At 37.7% G+C, this 9,736-nt stretch overlaps 1 pseudogene; it reads left to right on the top strand.

Moving 5' to 3' along the window:
• Nucleotides 1–465: 465 nt before the first annotated feature.
• Nucleotides 466–9,302, top strand: LOC100939879 (large ribosomal subunit protein eL18-like; annotated as a pseudogene).
• Nucleotides 9,303–9,736: the final 434 nt, after the last annotated feature.

The following is a 9,736-nucleotide window of genomic DNA, read 5'->3' on the forward strand; positions in this document are numbered from 1 at the left end:
ATTTTTTTTCTGATAAAGGAGTCATAAAAGAGATAAGGGTAGAGCTGAAGTAGCAAGTTTGAATTGAAGTAAGATGGTACAAAATATATGCTCTAGGTAATGGGAGAGGGAATTAATGAGGGAGGAAGGTTGTTAGCAGAATAGGGTGATGTACCTGAGAACCTAGGCTGGATAGGAAAAGACACAAAGCATGTGAGAGATTGTAGTTTGAAGAAATGAGGAATGGGTATCAAAATTAGGTAAGAAAGCAGGTATTTAGGGAGTAATGGAGTAAAAAACTGCAAGGATAAGTAGTTGTAGTCAGAGATCAATATATTGGACTCTTAAGGCTGTAGAATAATTTCTTGGTTATCAGAAGATAGAGGGTGTAGCTTTGGGTATGGATTACTGAATGAAGTGGTTTTATGGAGTCAGAGTTCATAGTTTTTCAATGGGTTTTCCATATGGACACTGAAGTGGGAAGTGATGGCAGAAAATGCAGGGGAGGCAGATACTGTCAGCAAAGGGCCAGAGTCCTCAACAAAATGGAATGACTGGGTAATTAATAAGAATGAAAGAAAGGAGTAAAAAATTCCCAGGATTGTTTCATCATGCCTTTTTTTTCCCCTCGTAAATTAAGAGACATGAGGGTAAGGACTATGTCTGAATTAATCCAACAAATGCAAATATTTGTTGAATTAATAAGTGAATGATAAACTCATGTTGAGTAAGTATTTCAGAAAACTTTAGGTTTTTTTCTTATTATAAGTAATTGATATTAAAGAAAATACAAATAAGCAGGATGTAGGAAAAAACAATCCCATCAGCCAGAAATACCTACCCCCAACACCCTTTGTTATTAAACTTTTTGCTTAAATCTGTTTGTTGTTCATGTATTTTTTTCCTAGCAATATTCAGTTGTATACTTTAACGTCTAAATAAGTATTTTCTTATGCAATATAAGGATGTACTATAATTTAAGCAGTTCCTTATTTTGGAGCATTTATATTGATTCCACCCAAGTTTCTTTAACTGCTAAAACGAAAAACCTAATAGCTATTTTTTTTTTTTTAGACAGAGTTTCGTTCTTGTCACCCAGGCTGGAGTGCAATGGCACAATCTTGGCTCACTGCAACCTCCGCCTCCCAGGTTCAAGCAATTCTGCTGCCTCAGCCTCCTGAGTAGCTGGGACTACAGGCGCATGCCACCATGCCTGGCTAATTTTTGTATTTTTAGTAGAGATGGGGTTTCACCATGTTGGCCAGGCTGGTGTTGAACTGACCTCGGGTGATCTGCCTGCCTCGGCCTCCCAAAGTGCTGGGATTACAGGTGTGTGCCACCACGCCCAGCATAATAGCTACATTTTTGCCTTACTTATTTTCTTAGGATTCTTAGAAGTAGATTTTCTAGTAGGGGCTTCATAGAGATCCTGTTTATCTTTATTTTAGGGCCATTTCTAACAGGCTTGTTTATGTGCATTCCATCCAGGATTGGAATCCTGGACAATGGACAGTGTTGCAGGTATTGACTGATGCAGGCATGCTGACAGCCACAAAAGTGAGAACTGTTAATCACAGGTCCTTCTTCACAAAAAGAATGATGGGTATTTTTAAAACTTGGAATCAAGTATAGTTTTCATGAGCACAGTAAGAGATGATTCATGAGCTGAATACAGGATATAGTAGTCAATTCAGAAATGTATATTCAAATTAAATAAAAACCTCTTACAATGGTCTATATTTGTTGATACTATTGAACTTTAGTAGAGGTTTTTTTCCATAAATTTTAAAACTGTGGCAAAATACTCATGAAGTTTATCAACTTCACCATTTTTAAGTGTACAGTTCAGTGGTATTAAATACATCCATTATGTTGTAACCATCACCACCATTCATCTTTGTAACTAGTAGAGGTATTAATATACCAATCTTGAATAGTCATCAAAGTCACTCTACCTCAAACTTTTCCACAAAAGTATGGTTAATAGCAGAGAGGAGTGAACAATTGCCTTAAAAACTTGGTCCCAAGCTAGAATTCTTTTTAGCTTCATGTTTTGTCTTAAATTTAATGTAAATGTAGTGTTATATACCATAATGTTCCTATATTTAGTAAAATACAATGATTATACATTTTTTCAAAATCTCTGAGGGAGGTTGATCCCCTTAACTTTGGCAATTTTGAGACGAAGTCTCGCTCTGTCACCCAGGCTGGAGTGCAGTGGCATGATCTCAGCTCACTGCAACCTCTGCCTCCCGGGTTCAAGCGATTCTCATGCCTCAGCCTCCTGAATAGCTGGGATTACAGGCGCGTGCCACCATGCCTGGCTAATTTTTGTATTTTATTAGAGATGGGGTTTTGCCATGTTGGCCAGGCTGATCTTGAACTCCTGACCTTGGGTGATTCGCCTGCCTCGGCCTCCCAAAGTGCTGGGATTACAGGTGTGAACCACCATACCCGGCCTTCATTTTTCTTTTACAGTTTAGCCAAGGCTATTTATAGTAGTGTATGTCAAGGAGTAGACTGTTGGATGTTCACCCTTTTCAAATGTGAGTGTCACAGAAACTGAAATTCACAGAGTAAATTTAGAAGTATCCTTTTATATTATATTTGCTCTAGTAATCATGCATACTTGATCATTATTAATGCCATGAGACAATCTTATTGTACAAATAAAGAGAATGATTTCATGTGCTGGCTAGGGCCATAGCCCCACCTTTCCAAAGAGTATCAACGTTTCAACTCTCCATGCATTATGACTCCAGAGACTTGTAAACCCTCTCAGGTGTAATACTTTTTTTTTTTTTTTTTGAGAGGAGTCTGGCTCTGTCTTAAGGCTGGAGTGCAGTGGCGCTATCTTGGCTCACTGCAACCTGCGCCTCCTGGGTTCAAGTGATTCTCCTGCCTCAGCCTCCCGAGTAGCTGGGACTACAGGTGCATCCCACCACGCCCAGCTAATTTTTGTATTTTTAGTAGAGATGGGGTTTCACCATGTTGGCCAGGCTGGTCTCGATCTCTTGACCTCATGATCCACCTGCCTCAGCTTCCCAAAATGCTGGAATTACAGGTGTGAGCCACTGTGGCCCGGCCCAGCTGTAATAATTTTGTTCTTCATGCCTGGTCCCATTTCAGGAGATTGGTGATTACATTGAAGGACAGTAGCAAAATTGGAACTAAAGTCTGGGTTTCTTAACTCCTAGTTGAGGGTCTTTCCAATTACACCAAAAGGAAAAGAGTTACATATAACAAGAGATAAGACTTACTCCTACCTGCCCCCACAAAACCACTTTAAGCCATCCTAAGAACGGTCTCTTTTTTCTCCCTCCCTCTCTCCTTCCCTTCAGCTTTCCTTTCTTCTTCTTCCTACCTTTTTTGGGGGTAACTCCCAACCACCCCAGTTCTCAGAATTAAAAGGTTAAGAATACTTTAGTACTCTTCAAGATACAAAGTAGACTATTAGATTTTTTGTTGTTGTTGTTTCTCAAGCTTGGGAAATAAAGCTCAGAGCTCAGAACAGTAGAATTTTAGAAAGGAATAGATAGGATACATGAAAGAGGCTGCTGGAATATGAAAAAACTGGAGTAAAAATAAGCAAATCAATACTTCTGAAATGAAGCCTTCATTGGTAGAAAAAAAGAGTGTAGGTCACAAAAATGAGTTAGCAGAAGTTCTTGATTTCTAATTATTGAAGATTCCTATCTAGTGGTATTCTAATATGCTTACCAAATTATGAGTTGCATTACTTTTTAAAAACCTAAAACCAAGTCAAGAGTTACAGAGTGACCCTGGTTTATTTTGTTTGGTAAGTTTTCAGTTCCAGTTATTAGGCAAAACAAAAATTGCTAATACGTAACAATGTTGAAACAGGCGATTGGTAGAATAAAACAAAAGGGATTCATATAGCTTTTGTACTGTGTTCTTGACAGTATTTGGCCATAAAAGCTAATACATGCTTTAGGAATGGAAATGATTTAGCCTGATTTTTTTCAAGTAAGATTTGTTCAAGAATAATGGGCTTATGTTGTCAGTTATGGGTTCAAGCATTAATTCACTTTGGACTGCTTCTATTCAACAGTATGCTGTCTGTACGTAAAGAGTTACATGGAATTTAATTTTAGCATTGGAATCTATTTGTGATAGCATTATCTTTTATATTCAAATGAAAAATTATGGGCCTCTAGAATTAAGTGTTATTAAGCTGATATAGATAGAATAATAGCTGTATGAAAAGGAAAAAAGCAAAGATAATATGTGTATAGGGTTTGAATCATACAGTCTCACTAGAGATGTGTTTTTTAAAATTGTGAATGTTTGTTGATTCATTCAAAACCGTTTGAAAATTGTGAGGGAGCCAGAAAAGGGGAGAATATTTGGATGTATAATTTAGATGTACAGTTTGCTTGCTTATCAGGGAATGGTTAAGTTCCTTTTTTCTGTATATTTTAGTTGGTGAAATTAACAGTTTTTGTTCTTCTAGATTACTCTGTAAAAGAACATGGCATTTTATAGATGAGATAATTGAGGCTCATACATGTTGAGTTATAATGTGTGGAGGAGTCTGATGTGCATCCAAGTCTGTCTGCCCCTAATGTCTCTGTTTTTAACCTCTATCCTCAGAATGAAATACATTCATATAGTAGAGACCAATTCTTAAACAAAAGTCATCTTTACTCACAAAATTAATCTATGAAGTACCCACTGTTCTCAGTTTCTCTTCCTCTCACTTTTTCTTCCGAGTGCTTTGCAGTTTTTAATGGAAGTGAATATTTTTTTTCTGAAATTATTATTTTCATGTTTTTTATTAGAGGATTAAATTTGTTGCTAAGATCATTTAGTAAGTCTTTTGCAGTCTTTTAAGATTAAACTTAAGTCTAAACTTAAAGATTGCCTTGAAGTATATTATTTAGCTATATTGCATTATTATTCCTTATGTAATGAGCTATAGACTGAGCACTCCTTGACAAATCACAAGAATAAGACCCAAAGAATCAAACTTTTCCAAGTAACTTAACTGCATCCCAGGACAAAACTCAGGAACATTTAGAGGAACAGAAGACTATTCAGCAGCCAACAGATAAAATTCACAATGCCTTGCCAGGCACACAAAGAAGCCAGAAAAAATGATCCACAATAATGAGAACAATCAATCACCTGAAAGTGACCTTAAGCAGAGAAAGATGTTAGAACTAGTAAAGACGTTGAACATTATTATAGCTATATTCTATATTTTCAGAAAGTAGAGACATGAAAGACATTTTTAAAAACTTGATGCAGTTCTAGGGATGAAAACTACAATATCTGAGATCTACTAATGGTATTTGTAGCAGATTAGACATGGCAGAAGAAAAGGTTAGTGAAATTGAAGGATATAGCAAAAGAAACTACTCAAAAATGAAAGAGAGAAAAAACAATGACAAAAGCGTCAGTGAGCTATGGGACAAACTTACAGAATCCTTATGTAAACATAATCAGAGGCATCAAAGGAGAGGAGAGGCAGATACAAAAGGGATATTTGAAAAAGTAATGGCCAGAATTTTCAAATTGGACAAAAACTATTAACTCACAGATCCTAGAAGCTCAACAAGAAGAAAACTACACCAAGGAATGTCATAATCAAATTATTCAAAGCCAATTATAAAAAATATTGAAAGCAGCCACATGTTATAGAGTAACAAAGATAAGGTTGACAGAAGATTTCTCATTAGAAACATTGCAAGTGAAGAGACAGTAGAACATAAAGTACTGAAAGAAAAAAATGTTAACCTCAGCAAAATATCATTCAAAAAACAAAGGCAAAATAAAGATGTTTTCAGACATACGAAAACAAATAACTCTTTACCATCAGGTAGACTGAAGGTAGACTGTGGTAGGGTGAAGATGTATACTGCCCTAGGGCAACCAGTAGAATAACAAAACAGTTATAGCTAATAAGTCAACAAAGGAGATAAGATAGAATCACAAAAAAATACTCAACCCAAAAGAAGGTGGAAAAAGGAAGAAATAAGTGGTGCAACTAGTAGAAAAATGGCAAGGCAATAGACTGTAATCATATCAGCAATCACATTAAATGCATATTATCTAAATATCCCACTTAAAAGGAAAAGATTGTCAGATAAAAAGCAAGACTGCTTTTGGACCTGGATGAAAAGGAGGCACCATCACGGAAGTTGACTCCTGCCACAACAACAACTGAAAGGTTCAACACCAGGAGCCCAAGAGCCAGGACATCTACTGAAGGCTGTTGGTTAAGCTGTATATGTTTCTGGCCAGAAGAAACTCTACCTTCAACCAAGTTGTGGTGAAGAGGTTATTTATGAGTTGCACCAAATGGCCATCTCTGTCTCTTTCCTGGATGATCTGGAAGATGAAGCTTCCTGGCCAGGAAAACAAAACAGCTGTGGTTGTGGGGACCATATTTAGGAGGTGCCCAAGCTGAAGGTGTGTGCACTGCACATGAGCAGTTGGGCCTGCAGCCAAATCCCCAAGGCTGGGGACAAGATTCTCACCTTTGACCAGCTGACCCTGGACACCCTCAAAGGCTGTGGCACCATCCTGCTCTCTGGTCCTCACAAGGGCCAAGAAGCATACTGGCATTTCGGCAAGGCCCTGGGAACCCAGCACAGCCACACTAAGCCCTGTGTCCACTCCAAGGACCGGAAATTCAAGCACATCAGAGGCTGATGGGCCAGCCAAGGCTACAAAAACTAACCCTGGATCCTCTACTCTTATTAAAAAGATTTTGGCCTGGGCGCAGTGGCTCATGACTGTAATCCCAGCACTTTGGGAGGCCAAGAAGGGCAGATCACTTGAGCCTAGGAGTTCAAGACCAGCCTGGGCAACAAGTGAAACTCCATCTCTATAAAAAAATTCAAAAAAAAATTAGTTGGGCGTGGTGGTACATGCCTGTAGTCCCAGCTACTTGGGAGGCTGAAGCAGGAGGATCGCTTGAGCCCAGGAAGTCAAGGCTGCAGTGAGCCATGATCGTGCCACTGCACTTCACCCTGGGCGACAGAGTGAGACCCTGTCTTAAAACAAAACAAAACGAAACAAAAAATTTTGGATGCTGGGGGAAAGGAAAATAAAAAACAAGATCCAACTATATACTCTCAATAAAAAAACACATTTTAGGTTGGGTGTGATGGCTCACACCTTTAATCCCAGCACTTTGGGAGGTCAAGGCAGGTAGATCACCGGAAGTCAGGAGTTCAAGACCAGCTTGGCCAACATGGCAAAATCTCGTCTCTACTAAAAATACAAAAATTAGCCAGGCATGGTGGTGGGTGCCTGTAATCCCAGCTACTTGGGAGGCTGAGGCAGAAGAATTGGATGAATGCAGGAGGCAGAGGTTGCAGTGAGCAGAGATCATGCCACTGCACGCCAGCCTGGGAGACAAAACGAGATTCCGTCTCAAAAAAAAGAAAAACACATTTTACACACAAAGACATAATAACATTAAGAATAAAAGAATAAAAGAAAAAAAGAATAACATTAAGAATAAAAAGTGGCAGAGATCATGCCACTGCACTCCAGCCTGGGAGACAAAACGAGATTCCATCTCAAAAAAAAAAAAAAAAAAGAAAAACACATTTTACACACAAAGACATAATAACATTAAGAATAAAAGGATGATCAGGCACAGTGGCTCAAGCCTGTAATCCCAGCACTTTGGGAGGTCGAGGCAAGAGGATCACTTGAGCCCATGAGTCTGAGACCAGCCTGCGCAATATGGTGAGATCCTGTCTCCACAAAAAACTATCCAAGTGTGGTGGTGCACACCTATAGTCCCAGATTCTTGGGAGGCTGAGGTGGGAGGATAGCTTGAACCCAGGAAGTCAAGGCTGTAGGGAGTGGTGATCACGCCACTGTATTCCAGCCTGGACAAGAGTGAGACTCTGTCTCAAAAAAAAAAAAAAAAAAAAAAGGTAAAAGGATGGAAAAAGATATATCATACTGATGCTGGCATTAGTCAAAAGAAAACTGGTGTGGCTATATTAACATGAAATAAAGTAGATTTCAGAGCAAATAATATTACCAGGAATAAAGAAGGCCATTTTATAATAATAAAAGGGCTAGTTAATCAGAAGGATACAATCATCACATGGTTTTGTCTCAAATAATAAAAGCTTCAAATTATGTAAATCAAAAACTGACAGAAGTGCAAGGAGAAACAGACAAATCTGTAGTTATAGTCAGAGATTTCAATACCCCTCTTTAAATGATTGCTAAAACAAGTAGAAACTTAGAAGGATATAGTAAACTCAAGCAACACTGTAACCAAACTAACAGTACAGGTTGAGCATCCCTAATCTGAAATACAAAATGTCCAAAATCCAAAATTTTTTGAGCACCAGCATGACCCAATATGTTGGGTCCTATTCCCAGGATATCTTATTTTATATATATATATGTTCAGAAAATCCAAAAAACTTTGAAATCTGAAACATTTCTGGTCCCAAGCATTTTGGATAAGGGATACTCAACCTGTAATAGAATATATATTCTCTTTAAAGTATACATGAAACATTTACCGAAATCGATCATATTCTAGGCCAGAGGTTAGCAAACTATGGCCCTGAGGCCAAATGTAGTCTGTTTTTGTATAGTCCATGAACTAAAAATGGTTTTTACATTTTGAAAGATTTCTTTAAAAAGAAAAGAAAATATGTGACAAAGATCATATGTGGCTCACAGAGTTTAAAATATTTACTGTCTGACCCTTTATAGAAGTTTGCCTGCCCCTGTTCTAGGCCATAAAACATGTCTCAGTAAATTTTAAAGGATTCAAATAATGCAGAGTATGTCTTCTGACTACAGTAGAATTAAAATTAGAAATCAATAACAGAAAGCTGTCTGGAAAATCCCCAAATGTTTGGAAACAAAATGACATGCTACTAAATAACCTTCTAATAACCCATTGATTAAAATAGGAGTGCAGTAAAATTAGAAGGCATTTTGAGCTGAATGAAAGTAAAAACAAAGCATATCAAATTTTGTGGCATGCCACTAAAGCAGTATGTAGGAAGACATAAGCAAAATGCTTGTATTAGAAAATATAAAAGGTCTCAAGTTAATGAGCTTCCACCTTAAGAAATTAGAAAAGAAGAACAAATTAAACACAAAGAAACAAAAGAAAAGAAATAATAAAGATCAAAGTAGAAATAAATGAAATGGAAAACAAAATCAATTGAGAGTATTAATGAAACCAAACCCTGGTTCTTTGAGATAAATAAAATTGATAAATCTTTTGCCAGGCTGATCAGGAAAAAAAAAAAAAAAGAGAAGACACATATTACCAATATCAGGAATGAGAGGTGAAATATGACAAATTCTACAGATACTTAAAGGATAGCAAGGGAATATTATGAAAAACCTTAAGCAAATAAAATTCAACAACTTAGATGAAATGGTCAAATTCCTTGAAAGACATAACTACCAAAACTTACTCAAAAAGAAGTAGAGCCAGGTGCAGTGGCTCACGCCTGTAATCCCAGCATTTTGGGACTTTGAGGTGGGCAGATCACTTAAGTCCAGGAGTTCGAGACCAGCCTGGGCAATGTGAGGAAACCCCATCTCTACTAAAAATACAAAAAAAATTAGCTGGGTGTGGTGGTGCATGACTGTAGTCCCAGCTACTTGGGGGGCTAAGGCGGGAGGATCGCTTGAGCTTGCGAGATTGAGCCCTGATATGCCACTGCATTTCAGCCTGGGTGAAAGAGTGAGACCCTGTCTCAGAAAAAAAAAAAAAAGAAAAAAAAAGAAA

The sequence above is a fragment of the Pongo abelii genome, chromosome 14 (genome assembly GCF_028885655.2).
Source record: "Pongo abelii isolate AG06213 chromosome 14, NHGRI_mPonAbe1-v2.0_pri, whole genome shotgun sequence".
Taxonomy (NCBI): Eukaryota; Metazoa; Chordata; class Mammalia; order Primates; family Hominidae; genus Pongo; species Pongo abelii.